The sequence below is a fragment of the Nannobrachium achirus genome (genome assembly GCF_963921795.1).
Source record: "Nannobrachium achirus genome assembly, chromosome: 4".
Lineage (NCBI taxonomy): Eukaryota > Metazoa > Chordata > Actinopteri > Myctophiformes > Myctophidae > Nannobrachium > Nannobrachium achirus.
The window spans coordinates 11,855,805-11,871,535 of NC_137813.1; positions in this window are offsets into that span (position 1 = coordinate 11,855,805).

Here is a 15,731-nt window from a genome sequence, read left to right on the forward strand (position 1 = left end):
TATCTGATTGTATTAAACGACGTCAAACTCACCAATATTGCGGCTCTATGGAAAGCTTGGAATTTACTCTTGCTATCTGCAAAGTGTTTGTTTCTGAAAAATCCACCGTATAATTGTTATGATTTAATTTCTGTCAAGAAATCCAACAGACATGGTTTATTTTCTAAGTGTTGAACTTCGGAAGCGCTTGTCTTCTATAACGCCATGTCCCGCTGCCTCCTGCATAATGTGACATTTAGAACCAGGTGGTCAAAGGACCGTTGAGGGATTTTCCACAAGCGCTTCCAAACTCCAGGACTTAGAAAAAATTATCACCTGAACCAAATTTCTTGGATAGAAAGTAACTCATAACATGTCTACTGTGGATTTTTCTGAAACAAACACTTTGGAGATAGAAAGAGTAAATTCCAAGCTTTCTATAGAGCCACAATATTGGTGAGTTTGAAGTCGTTTAATACAATCAGATAGCAAAAAAACTGTTTTGATGCATTGGCTGCCTATGGGAGGTATTGCAACCCTAGATTCATCCGATTATAAAAAAAATCTAGAGTTGCAATTTGCGGCTAGCCCAACCATACCCTCCCCTGCCCCTTCTTTGTATATACGGTTTGTTTAGACTTACTGTTTTCTTTTTTTTGTTCTCTCATTTTATTTTGCTTTACATATCTACGGCAGAGTACTGTGTTCTATTCGTCTGTCATTCAATGTTATATGAGATACTTTAATGGTTTCCTGTGGAAATAAGCCTAGTCTTTTCATGGATCTCATTTTAGTAGACCTTGTACCAGTGAACTGTACCGTCATGAAACTGTACATTTTCCTATGCAAACTTCTAATAAAGTCTTCAATCAATCAAAGGATACACCTTTTTTTTTAAAAAGGCCTATGGCTTGTTTCAATTGAAATCCTTTTCTTTTTTCTAGCCTAGAAAGGTCTGTGGAGGTAAGAATCGGCTTTGTTTTCATTTACCAGTTTCGAGTAGCAGCCTCCTCGAAGTGGCTTTTCAGTGCCGATATAGCCTACGTCGACAACAACAAAAAGGGGAAAAAACAACAAAAAACAACATACCTTCTCCAAGAATGTCTCCTGGTAGAAAACACGCTTTCACTCTTTACACAGCTGTTGTCCAACAACACTCTCTCTGACACAAAGGTTTGTGATTATGAGTGAAAACCTCTATTAATGTATTTATATTATAACAAAGACTTTCTCTGTATGCTATTTGTTCGTTCGCTCTCTGCTCTGTTGTTTACGGTGTGTTTCAACCCGGACGAGAGAGAGGGACGGAAACGGTTCCCGTCCTCCCCTCTATCTTGACCGGGTTGAAACACAGTGCACTACCCCGGAGTTCCCCGCAGAAGTAGACCTAGCAGAAATGCTGCTTTAGATCATAAACAAACAGGAAACATTATTTTCAACAAAACAAAAACAAACTCCCAATGAATTATAAATAATGTAGTAGGCCTAGCATGAATGTCACAGTTTACGAAAACTAATAGCCTTGGATGAAGAAAGGCTATCATTGATTGATTGATTGATTAATTGAATAATTTATTAGCACTTTGCAATAGGAAAAAGTACAGTTTCATGACAGCGCAAACCACTGGTACAAGGTCAACTAAAAGGGGATCCTAGTAAGCTTTACAGCTTAGTATAGCCTATATACGATTCCCGGTCAGGCAGCAATGTGTCAATGTGTCCCTGAGCAAGACCTTAACCCAAAATTGCTCCCCGAGCGCCTATGTATGGCTGCTCACTGCTCCTTATAGGATGGGTGAAATGCAGAGATAAATCTCACGTATGTGCAAATGTACGCGACAAAAAACGTCCCGAAGGCGCGGGACCATATTCTATTCTATATTCTATTCTATATACACAGATAGAACATAGCAGGCCTAGTAGGCCTACTTTGCACAGGATAACATCATCTATCATGTAGCCTATTATCTAAATTATATTTTAACTAAGTTAAACTTGTGCAACAACTGTGTGTCTGTCATTATTCAAAACTACAATAATTCATATCCATGAACTAAGGATTTAAGTAGGCATACTGTGCAATGAAATGGCCCACGTTGACCACGTGATGGCGACATTTGACCAGAAGTTTGAATTCCACTGATGAATCTATGTGAACAAACAAAAGCTCATTGATTGTTAGTTTAGTTAAAATTGGTGCTAAAAGCTATGACTAGCATTCCCCCATAGAGTTAGGCCAGGCAGGTTTAAAAGTAAACTTCCACTAGGCTACATTAGACTGTAGGCCTACTTTCTCTCAGTATTTGTATTGATAAAATAACAATTAATTCTGTAAAGTTGTCATTCTAGCAGTAAACATTCATCATGCACATCTATTTAATTGCTGAAGCAAGTTTACACATGAATATTGATTTAATAGGTGGAACTGTCAACAATGATCCCCAGGAACCAAATGGACCCTTATGGGTCTGTAACTCTGAGAGTGTACAAATGGAACCAAATGGACCTGTATTATTATCCCCATTGTGTTTCAGTCCATTGCTAAATGAATTATTCAAAGATTCCCCTACTGTGCAGAACTACAAGTGTGCCTGCACAAAAACATGGAGCATGACAACTGGTCCATAACAACAACACAAAAAGTAGCCCTCATTTTAGAAAGGAACTGGTCATGAAATTGAGGACCAATCCTTTCATATTGATAATAGATAGATTACATTTTACTCACTTTCCAGCACCCCTTTTAGATGTATTATTAATCAGAGAATACTCGCTTGTGCGTGTGTATGCGTGCGAGCGAGCGAGTGTTCTCTGCGTTACTGTCGTTGATTCATTGTTTGCTACCTGCCTGGTGGTATTAAACGGCTCAGGTGAATGGACCGTCCAACCGAACAGGTCGGACCGTATAATGACAAGTCCTTCTTGTAGAAACTGCAGTGGAGTAGAGTATCCCCAAGCAAGGGACACCAGCAGTGTTGCTCATGGACACTGTTATAGAGGGTATGCGTATGACATCATCATCATACCTGGAAGCTACTTTTCTGGCCTTGAAAGCCCACACATCCAAACAGAAAAGTCCTATCTGATTACTTTAAATAACGTTAAATGATGTTAAACTCCCTTTGCCACTTGATTTATGCATGCTGCGCATACCCTCTATTATTCCATCCCGATCCGATTGAAATCAATCTGATATGCCCTACAGTAGAGAGAATGAACAGAGGACAGACTTGAATGTTTAACTTAGACAAGGTGATGAATACAATACGAAGAACATAACGCTTTAAGATGTATCATTGATTGATTCCCAAAAACAAGGAATCAAGTGTGTCCCTCATCGGTTCAATAACTGACACCTACGTCTTTTAGTTTCCAAATAAGGGAAGATTGTGTATTTCAAAGGATGGTTGGTAACCCTCACAATATGACAGATGAATAATGGACCCATGTGCAGAACCACACAGGCAGGCAAGCCAGGTCAAAACCAATGATGATTTATTAACAGATAACAGAAACGATACAAGCTGGCAATAAAGCAGAACATACAAAGGCATGAACACACCATGACATCAATACAAACTGACATGGTAAAACTAAAAGTAAAGGGTGTAAATAATAGGGTGACACTAAAAGTAAAGGGTGTAAATAGACAGGGTATATAGAGAAAGACTAACTATACACAGGTGAACAATCCTACGATTGGCTGGAACAAACAGGACACATGTGGACCCTCAAGTCAGCAATCAGTGTAGGTGAGATAAGACAGAAGCGAGTCGACAACTACCAGATGGGAAACCAAAAGTGGACTGACAGATCATGACACCAGACTTGTTAGAAACGTTTTCCTAGTATTTTGTTAATGCACCCTTGCTTTCAGACTACACTGCTATACTGTACTAGAGTAAAGATACCTTGGTACTGCCCAGTGCCCACCACTGAGAACAGGTCATCTCAATCTGAAAGCACAAAGTATAACATTATTTTTTGGGTATAGAGCCTGCAAGGGAAACAGAAGGTCCCATGTAAGGTGCTGGTTTACTGGGAAGTGTGTACTTTAATCCATGCAGGCATATTTGTCAATAGAAACACTGGTTACACTGGTGACATCAATAAGGTTTTTCTCCAGTATGGACACGCTGGTGTGTCTTCAGGTGAGATGACCGATTGAAACTCTTGTCACAATGTTTACAGTGAAAAGGTTTTTCTCCAGTATGTATACGCTGGTGCTTCTTCAGGTTAGATGACTGATTGAAACTCTTGTCACAATGTTTACAGTGAAAAGGTTTTTCTCCAGTGTGGGTAAGAAGGTGTGTCTTCAGGTGAGATGACCGACTGAAACTCTTATCACAATGTTTACAGTGAAAAGGTTTTTCTCCAGTGTGGACACGTTGGTGACTCTTAACACGTTGCAAGCCGCGGCAGAACCCTCTGAACAGAGGTAGCGCCGAAGAAATAAGCCATTTATTTACAAACATGTTTTAAAAAAACAAAGCCCACATGATAACAACACGTACTGGAGTGCTCGACACAGCGTACATATTCATCCTGCAGAGGTCGGCGATCTTACTTTGGCGAGGCGGAGGGGAGATCAATTCCATTCGTTTACGTGCGGCGAAGCAGGGAAAGGAGCGATAGAGAAGCGGCGCCCGAACGTGATTGAAACCGCGATCCACGAACAGAGACAAAGACCAGCCATCTTGTTTGAGCTTCTTGCTGAGTTTCAACACTGGGGAGAGGATGAGGCTCCTCCTGGCCAGCCATCCATCCAGAATGTGAGTCAACGGCGTGGCCTGCTGGATATTAGGAGTATCACACCCAGCACCAGAAAATGACTGTCAGAGCATATTAACCCTTTCAGATCGCTCCAAAAAGACACAGAGAAGAATTTCCGATGATTTTTTTTTTTTTTATTATAATTTATATCAAAAGTCCGGTAATAGACGTGTGGCTGATGGGACCCAGTAGGAAGTCCGAGGGAGTACGGCCAGGCTTAGAAGGTGTTAAGGTGAGATGACTGATTGAAACTCTTGTCACAATGTTTACAGTGAAAAGGCTTTTCTCCAGTGTGGGTAAGAAGGTGTGTCTTCAGGCTAGATGGCCGACTGAAACTCTTATCACATTGTTTACAGTTAAAAGGTTTTTCTCTAGTGTGGACACGTTGGTGACTCTTAAGGTGAAATGAGACACTGAAACTCTTGTCACAATGTTTACAGTGAAAAGGCTTTTCTCCAGTGTGAACACGCTGGTGTGTCTGCAGGCTAGATGACTGATTGAAACTCTTGTCACAATGTTTACAGTGAAAAGTTTTTTCTCCAGTATGGACAGGCTGGTGTGTCTTCAGGCTAGATGGATCACTAAAACTCTTGTCAAAATGTTTACAGTGAAAAGGTTTTTCTCCAGTATGGACACGCTGGTGTGTCTTCAGGCTAGATGGATCACTAAAACTCTTGTCACAATGTTTACAGTGAAAAGGTTTTTCTCCAGTATGTATACGCTGGTGTGTCTTCAGGTTAGATGACTGATTGAAACTCTTGTCACAATGTTTACAGTGAAAAGGTGTTTCTCCAGTATGGATACGCTGGTGTGTCTTCAGGTTAGATGACTGATTGAAAATCTTGTCACAATGTTTACAGTGAAACCTTTTTTCTCCTGTGTGGAAAAGCTGGTGTCTCTTCAGGCTAGATGACTCACTGAAACTCTTGTCACAATGTTTACAGTGAAAAGGTTTTTCTCCAGTGTGGGTAAGAAGGTGTGTCTTCATGCTAGATGACGCACTGAAACTCCTTTCACAATGTTTACAGTGAAAAGGTTTTTCTCCAGTGTGGGTAAGAAGGTGTGTCTTCATGCTAGATGACGCACTGAAACTCCTTTCACAATGTTTACAGTGAAAACGTTTTTCCCCAGGGTGAACACACTGGTGATTCTTCAGGTTAGATGACTGATTGAAACTCTTGTCACAATTTTTACAGTGAAAACGTTTTTCTCCCGTGTGAACACGCTGGTGGCTTTTCAGGCCAGATGGACCACTATAACTCTTGTCACAATGTTTACAGTGAAAAGGTTTTTCTCCCGTGTGAACACGCTGGTGTCTCTTCAGGTTAGATGACTGATTGAAACTCTTGTCACAATGTTCACAGTGAAAAGCTTTTTCTCCAGTGTGGACCAGCCGGTGTCTCTTCAGTTGAGATGAGTCATTGAAACTCTTGTCACAATTTTCACAATGAAAAGATTTTCCTCCAGTGACTCCTGAGAGAGAGAGAAGGGGGGTGTAGGGACAGAGGGGAGTAGGGACAGAGGAGGAGAGAAGGGGAGAGGCAGGTTAAAACTGGTGAGTATACAATGAGGAGTAATTACAGCTTCCCTGTTAATATTTCTGATTTAGTTGTATTTTTCATCAACCTCTTTTATTACAACTCCCAGTTTCTTTCCCACCACACCTGTAAGTCCTGTCCCTGTGTTTAACACTGACTGACCTCCACTGGTCTCCTCCCAATCGTCACGGTCTTCAGTGACTTCAGAGTCAGATTCAAGCTTCACTTCAACTTGAGAACGGTGCGAAGAGGTGTCTTCATCGTGGTCTTCACTTTTCATTGCTGGTAATGTCGACGTTGACCCACCATCTGGTCTTTGAAGTAGCTCCTCCTGTTCCTCCTTAATGTGTGGAGGCTCTGGTTCCTCCTGTCCCTGCTTAATGTGTGGAGGCTCTGGTTCCTCCTGTTCCTCCTTAATGTGTGGAGGCTCTGGTTCCTCCTGTTCCTCCTTAATGTGTGGAGGCTCTGGTTCCTCCTGTTCCTCCTTAATGTGTGGAGGCTCTGGTTCCTCCTGTTCCTCCTTAATGTGTGGAGGCTCTGGTTCCTCCTGTTCCTGCTTAATGTGTGGAGGCTCTGGTTCCTCCTTAATGTGTGGAGGCTCAGGTTCCTCCTGTTCTTCCTTAATGTGTGGAGGCTCTGGTTCCTCCTGGAGCAGACTGGAGCTCCTCTCCTGTTCAGGAGAAACCTCCTCTTTACACACAACCATGTGCAGGATGTCTAGGAGCAGAAAAACAACATGATAGCTAACAGTATCGATTGATTCCTTAAGTGTAAATAAACATTTACATCAGTGTTTACACTAGATGTTTTTTTTTGTTGATTTTTTAAATATATGACCACCACCTAAACATTTTACATTCAAATTATCTATCTATAAATGCAAGAAGTCTCTGTGAGTCTGTCTGTCTGTCTGTGTGTATGTAATCCGCGTATCTCGAGAACCGTTCGTCCCACCGGCTTCAGATTCGGCACGCGCGTTCCCCGCCACAGCGCGGAGTGCAGTGCCCGGCCTCGACCCGACCCGATGAACGGTTTTCCCGAAACGGCGCGTAACGTTCGGTAGGTCCTTATTCAGAGCTGATTGTTGACATCAGGCTGTTCCGGAGGAAATCGGCGCAAGCGCCGACTCATTGTGACATCACATCATAAAGGACTCTGACATCACGTACGCCACATGAGTCAACAAAAATGCCATGGTTACGTATTGAATGTCAACAGTATGAAGTAACCGAACCACGGGTATGATGGGTATTGCCTAACACCCGGAGGGGCATCATTCCCCACGGGTGGAAAAGCAAACAGGCTGTGTAGCTTCAATTGAAGTTCCCCGCCGCAGCAGGGAGTGCAGTGCCTGGCCTCGACCCCACCCAATACGTGATTTTCCGGAACCGGAGCGAAAGGTTTGGATTCTCCATATGCGCTGATGTCCGCTAAGCAATAACCGAACAACGGGTATGATGGGTATTGCCTAACAACCGTAGGGGCATCATTCCCCACGGGTGGAAAAGCAAGCAGGCTGCGTATTATTGCAGGCATAAAATGGACGCAGACAGAAATATATCTCCATATACAGTATGGGCATAAATGGACACAGGCAAACAGATAAATGGGGTTTGCGTTAAAGAGCGGGGCATTCATTCCTATTTACATCGTTCCCGAGTAGGCCGGTCCTCGACTAGACGATTGGCTGCCCAAAGGGCAGAGATCTCCATATATGGGCATAACGTGGACGCAGACTGACAGATATCTCCATATATGGGCATAAATGGACACAAGCAAACAGATGGTCAAAACAGGTCCTATGACAACAGGTATAATGGGGTTTGCATTAAAGGGTGGGGCATTCATTCCCTATTTACATTGTTCCCGAGTCGGCCGGTCCTCGACTAGATGCTCAGCCACCCGTCAGGCAAATACAGGGATCTCCATATATGAGCATAAAATGGACGCAGACAGACATCTCCATATATGGGCATAAATGTACACAAGCAAACAGATGGTCAAAACGGGTCCTATAATAATAATAATAATAATAATAATAATAAAACTTTATTTGTATAGCACCTTTCATGACATGAAATGCAGCTCAAAGTGCTTTACAGAGCATAAAATGAAGCACACGTGCTTAACAGAGAAAAAGTAAATTAGAAATAAAAAATACATAAAAAAGAGATAAGTAAAATGATTACAATAAAGCAAGAAAAAATAAAGGCATAGAACATTGAAGAACAATTTCAGAGCCGTGCGGACGTCAATAGCAGCACAGGGATTAAAAAATTTAGCTAAAAGCAAGAGTAAAGAAATAGGTCTTGAGCTGTGCTTTAAAGCTATCCACCGAGGCTGCCTGTCTTAGGTGTAGTGGTAGTTTATTCCAAGCTGTCGGTCCATAGAAGCAGAAAGCTGCTTCACCATATTTTTTATATGTCATTGTTGGCACCTCAAGTAGGTCTGCACTAGAGGACCTGAGTGGGCGGGTTGGAACATATCTATGCAGGCAGTTATAGAGGTACGAAGGTGCCAGACCATTTAGAGCTTTATAAACAAGTAAAAGAATTTTAAAATCAATCCTAAAAACAACCGGGAGCCAGTGTAGCGACGCTAAAACTGGAGTAATATGTTCTCTTATCTTAGTTTTTGTTAAAACTCTGGCTGCTGCATTTTGAACAAGTTGTAATCTGTCAGTTGTTTTCTTTGGCAGACCAGAGAGAAGTGCGTTGCAGTAATCAAGCCGAGAGAAAACAAAAGCGTGGATCAGCGTTTTTGCATCGTTCAGCGACAGATAGGCTCTAATTCGTGCAATATTTCTAAGGTGAAAGAAGGCAATCTTCGTGACATGATTAATGTGTGTATTAAAATTTAATTCAGCATCAATGATCACCCCCAGGTTCTTAACAGAGGTGTTATTTTCTTTAGCCAGGTTACCAAGTCTATTTATTATTGATTCTCTCTGGGCAGTAGAACCTATTATGAGAACTTCTGTCTTGTCCTCATTTAGCTTGAGAAAGTTCTCACTCATCCAGCATTTTATGCTGGACACGCACATCAGCAATGGGTCTAGAGCACAGGGGTCGTCCGTAGCCACCGAAAGGTACAACTGGGTGTCATCAGCATAGAAATGGAAATTCACACCGTGAGCGGAAATAAGTTCTCCCAGCGGCAGTATATAGAGGGAGAATAATAAAGGACCAAGAATCGAGCCCTGTGGAATACCAGAGCAGATGTTGTGTTTGTTTGACTCGAAGTCAGCTAGATTAACAGAGTAGCTTCTGCCTGTCAGATAAGAGCAAAACCAGGACAGAGCTGTACCTGACAGTCCTACCCAGTGTTCGAGACGTTGTATTAGAATTGTATGGTCAATTGTGTCAAAAGCCGCCGATTGGTCCAGCAGTAGGAGAACGGACACATCTTTGTTATCAGCAGCCACCCTAAGATCATTAATAACTTTTAAAAGTGCAGTTTCTGTGCTGTGTCCTTTCCTGAAGCCGGATTGGAATTTGTTGTGCACCTTATTGTTCTGCAGAAACACATCCAATTGATGAAAGATAATTTTTTCTAGGACCTTGCCCAGAAAAGGCAAATTAGAGATGGGTCGATAATTATCCAGCACGGACGGGTCAAGGTTGGGTTTTTTGAGTAAGGGTTTAACTACAGCCGTTTTCAGTGAGTCTGGAAAGACACCTGATTGTATAGAGCTGTTTACTATTTTTAGGATATCTTCAATAACACAGTCTACAACCTCTTTAAGAAACGGCGTGGGTATTGCATCCAGCGAGCAAGAAGACGATGTCATTTGCGATATGGTTTTACGAAGTTCCTCTTCATCAATTGCACAAAATGATACTAGGCTCCCCCTAGATTTATCGATGCTTTTACACATGGCACCATTAACCGCATTTGCATTTGTGACAGTATTATTCATAATACCAGCTCGAATGTTAACAATTTTGTTGTCAAAGAAGGATGCAAACTCATTACACTTTGCTTTAGAGGCAGGGAGTGACTGCTTGTAGGACTGGGGGGGGTTTAAAAGGCGTTCAATGGTAGAGAATAAGACCCTAGCATTGTTCTTATTCTCATTAATAATTCCGGAAAAATAGGCCTGCCTAGCCAGACGCATGGTTTTATTATAGGTGGCTGTTGACGCCTTAAATATCTGTAGGTGGATAGTTAATTTATTTTTTCTCCAAGCTCGCTCTGCTCTGCGGCATTGTTTTTTGAGTGAACGTATATGATCGTTTATCCAGGGTGTTACTTTGGAATTATATTTCTTTTTAGTTTTCATAGGAGCCACTATATCCAGAGCTGACTCCAATTTAAGATTAAAACGTTGAACCATATCATTTACTGAGGGAATATCAGGAAGGCGGGGTGCACATGCAAGAAGGCTGGCAAACTCTTCTGCTGCCGAGGAACCGAAAAATCTCTTTTTTATAGTATATTCTCTATTGTTTTTTTTCTAGATCAGAGACAGTCATATTAAAACACAGTACATAGTGGTCTGATAAATCAGGCTTAGCGATAATCCTGTCCATAGAAATATTTAGCCCTTTAGAGATCACAAGATCAAGGGTGTGGCCTTGATTGTGGGTTGGCCCGGTAACATGCTGATCAAAATCAAGGGAATGCAGTAACTGTAAGAAACTCATAGCTGTAAGATCAGTAACAGTGTCCACATGCAAGTTAGTATCACCAGCAATAAGGGTTCTCTCATAGTCCGTGGAACAGATAGATAGAAGTTCAGATATTTCTGTAAGAAATAAGGCTTTGCTACATTTTGGTGGGCGATATATCGTAATCATTAGAACAGAGGATTGACTCTCAAATAAGTTAGCTTGATATTCAAAGGATGAAAAACTTCCAAAGGACAGGCACTTGAATTTAAAAATGTCAGAGAAAATGTATGCCAAGCCTCCGCCTCTTTTTCCTTCGCGCACTGATTGAATAAAGTGATAGTTTGGTGGGCAGGCGACGCCAAGTGCAAAAGCTCCATCGTTGCCCAGCCATGTCTCTGTTAAAAAGATTATATCTAATTTCTCTTCACAGATTATATCATTTACAGAGGAGGACTTGTTTAAAAGTGACCTGATGTTAAAAAGTGCCAGGTTTATTTTATGACATTTTACTGTACTATAGCCCCTACAGGGAATGTAAGTTAAGTTAGCTAAATTAGCAGAGCCACTGCTTATCCTGGACTCTCTATTTGAAATTACAGTAGAAATGTTGTGAGCCTGCTTAATAAAAGCGCTTGAAGGAGCATCGGGTCCAGATACGTTAGTTGCTGGGTATAATGGACCCAGCTGACATCAACGGCTAAACGTATTGTCCAGCTGGGAGGCCTGGGTCTTCTGTCGTTGTGGTCGTGGAGGGATGGGTGGGGGCGAAAACACCCAGGCCACAGATTTCTGGGGCACGGCCGGGGCAATTTCAGGCGTTTTCAGGGATGGTGGTTGTGGTGCCGGGCGTTTGTCCTGTGGTGGTTGTGCCGCCGGGCCATTGACCGTGTGTCTGGCCGGGGTCATTTTTAACGCAGTGTTAATGAGTTCATTCATTCTATTCGTGAATTCTAGAAGAGGCATTGGAGATAGGGAGAAAGAGGAGGATTGGGGTGATGGGGCGGTTGTACCCGCCCCCTCCTCTTCCTCTGTCAACTCTCCGTTGTCGGTTGCCAGTTCACTTTGCTCACTGTTCGGGCCAGCCACGGCTGAAGCAGGGAATCCACAAAACTCTTCTTCATTACTGTCCTCTTCGAACATTTCCCTGAGTGACTCCAACTCTGCATTCATTCGTCTACTCCACTCTTCAGCGGAGATGTTGTCCATATTCAGTTCCTCGTCAGGGAGGGCAGGGACAACGGTAGCTCCTCCGTTCACCATAATCAGTTCCTCGTCAGGGAGGGCAGGGACAACGGTAGCTCCTCCGTTCACCAAGGCCGTTCCCCCCTCGGCCGAGGGGGGCAGTTCAGTAACCATACTGTCATGCTCGTCAGGGAAAGCAGGGACAACGGAAGCTCCTCCGTTCACCATAATCAGTTCCTCGTCAGGGAGGGCAGGGACAACGGTAGCTCCTCCGTTCACCAAGGCCGTTCCCCCCTCGGCCGAGGGGGGCAGTTCAGTAACCATAACACTATCTCTTGTTATGGATTCTTCGTGGGTTGCAGATAAGAGTTGTTCATCACAATCTGTTGTTTTGGATTGTTGTGTTCTGGCCAAGGCCAGAGCATGGAAAACATTCTGCAAAAATAGCTTTGCTCCTAGCTTATTTAGTTGCCGTTCATCAGCAAATAGGTGTCTTCTGTCGAAGAAAAAACTGAAGTTGTCAATAAAATGCACATTTTTGTCGGTGCATGCAGCTAAAAGCCATTTGCTCAGAGAGAACAGTCTGCTGAAATTCTCGTCTGTGCCTCTCATAGGCGGTAGGGGACCGCTGATCCATAGCTCTATGTCACTGTTCAGGAAGCTCAATGTGTTGAATAGAGCCCTGAAATTCTCCTTTAAGATTTCTGACTGTTTTTCTTCTGTGTCACATGTGCCAGTATGTAGAATCAGGGTTTTCACCGTTTGGTGTTTGTTGACAAGATCCAGAATTCTGTCTTTCATGTCAGAGACTGTGTCTTTGGGAAAACACATAACTTTTGCCTTCTTCTTTCTTATGCTTTTGACACCTTTTAAAGCAGCATCGCCCACAATCAAAATGTCAGGATCAGTCACTGAGGTGGTTCTTACCCTGCTGGGTGGGACGTTCTTTCTGTCAACAGGGGGACTTCGGGGGGCTTCTAGCAGCTGCTCTGTTAGCCAGCTTGGGGAGATGCTACCCCTGTCATCCTCGGCCAGTGGCATGAATCTGTTTGCCAGCTGCACACTCGGTGTGTGTGGAGATTGGACTGCGTTTGACTTTTTAGCAGTGTTTTTCCCCTTGGCAGTTGCCCATTTATGAAGGGGGGTGGAAGCAGCGCTGTGCCGGGGTAATGCCGGCCATTCGTCGGTGATAAGAGGGCTTTGGGAGGGTGTCCTGCCCGTCGTCCGTTCTTTCATCTTTGGCTTTGCACCAAGGGAATTCCAGGCGAGTGGTTTATCCAGTCTTCGGGTTTGTTTTAATTGGAATATTTCCGTTTCAAGCACTGCAATCCTCTGAAGCAGTTTCTGATAAACCCCTGTTGAAATGGTAGGGCCGGCCATCTTGCTAGTTAGCTAGATGCTACGTATCCAGTCACCAAGTGGCAAAAAATAGTATATTGCAGTACAGCAAAAAAGCAATCCCGGAGTTTTATAAGTATCCAAGATCCATTTGTAGTTTCTCAAAGAAAAAATAAAACATCAGTATCAGCAGAAGAATGTAAGCATAAGCGAGCATAAGCGGGAGCAAGCAGCGACACGTCCACACTGTAGGAGAGCAATAATAGAATATGACAACAGGTATAATGGGGTTTGCATTAAAGGGCGGGGAATTCATTCCCTATTTACATCGTTCCCGAGTTGGCCAGGTCGCCGACTAGACTAGACTTCTAGTATAAAAAAACAATGTAAATTGTGTGAAAGAATCGCAATTCAAATCGCAAATCGCAGAAAAATCTATAATCATGATATAAATTGAATCGCCACCCAATGAATCGAAATCGAATCAAATCGGGAGGTAAGTGAATCGTCCCAGGCCTAGGAAAAATATATTGTCAGAATGTGATAGGCCTATTCAGAATATCACAGTAGTAGGGATAGCCAAATAGGTTACCGGTAAACACTAACGGCTTATGGTGACCATTAATAAGTGGGTTTTAAAATGCGCAAGAACAGCTTGAAGCGATCGAGGATCGTTCTCCGCTCCAATTCCGCTCCTGTTGGGGCCACGAACCACATGCACATGCATATTCTGTGCTTCGCTGACAACGCTGCCTGAGACACAGTCAGACTTGCTGACTGAGAGCAAGCAGGACAGACTTTGTGCTCCGCAAACACCCATCCACCCACCTAAAGATGAAATAGCGTTTCTCCTAAGCATGAAGCAAAGATGGATTTCATTGCAACCCCCCAAAGGATCCATAATGCAATTTCTGGGTTTGTTACGTCGAGACCAGATCAGCCCGTCCCATGCAACTCTCCGACCGCCATACGTTGACAGCGAAAGGAAAAAGGACACAAACTTATCCGATTGGATTTTCCAAAACAGATCCCATCAACCCTCGAATTGAACCCCAGGTCCCCAACCCCGTTTTAAAGAGAAAAAGTAAGAGCTTAAACACAACTTGCAAGTGTTTTAGGTAAAAAATCACTAAATAGCTTAAAGTAGCTGTTTAAAATACAGAACCATCGATTACATTAATAATAATAATAATAATAAAAGATACCCATTTCCTCCCACAAGAGAAATTCAGTATTTTCAGCCCAACCCAGCTGATTCGCTGCCCACAAGGAGCGTGTGAGCAATTAGGGGTTAAGAGTCTTGCTCAGGGACACACATCGACATTGCTACCCTGGCCTGAAATCGAACCTGGGACAACCAGGGGCTCTGGTTCCCCAAGCCTAACGCTTGTATAGACCAACACGGAGCTAGAAAGGAACGCCCATAAACGGCACATCCGCTTTTAGCGTGGGGGAAAATATTGCACTTTTCTCCATGTAGTTAATACAGCGTACACAGTACACTATCGTTTTAATCACGTTCAGAGCGATTTCTTTGAACGTTAAAACACTCGACAGCCAAGAAAAATCCATCAGAAGGACTTCTGGAACGCAATCGCTCACTTGCCGTCGGAAAGTTCACTTATTATTAAGACTAGTCCTTACCCGTTCAAAGATATGAGCTCCGAAATGATGTGCAGTGTGTGGGTTATGGGGTGTGCACTGTGCACACAGTATATTAGGGATGGAAAGTAACTTTCTGGTGCTTGCATGATAATATGTAGGAGCATCAATGTAAGAAATACCCGTTTCGTTTAAAGGCTACAGAGATACTGTGTACCCCCCCCCACCCGCCTACACACACACACACACACACACACACACACACACACACACACACACACACACACACACACACACACACACACACACACACACACACACACACACACACACACACAGCTGCCCCATGCTAGATGCAGAATAGATATGCCTCATGCTAGATGCAGAATAGATAGTAGATACACCATATAAATGCTAATATACAGCATATGATTTGTGAAAGTGACAAACGGGCTTCACAGTTATGTTAGGTGTGTTCATATGCTAATGGTGATGCGATTTCAGATCAATTGCTCCAGCCACTGAGGAGAAACGCTGTGACAGACACTCACTCAGACAGACAGACAGACAGACAGACAGACAGACATTCGCAAAATTATAGTATAGACTAGCCCTTACCCGTTCAAAGATATGAGCTCCGAAATGATGTGCAGTGTGTGGGTTATGGGGTGTGCACTGTGCACACAGTATATGAGGGATGGAAAGT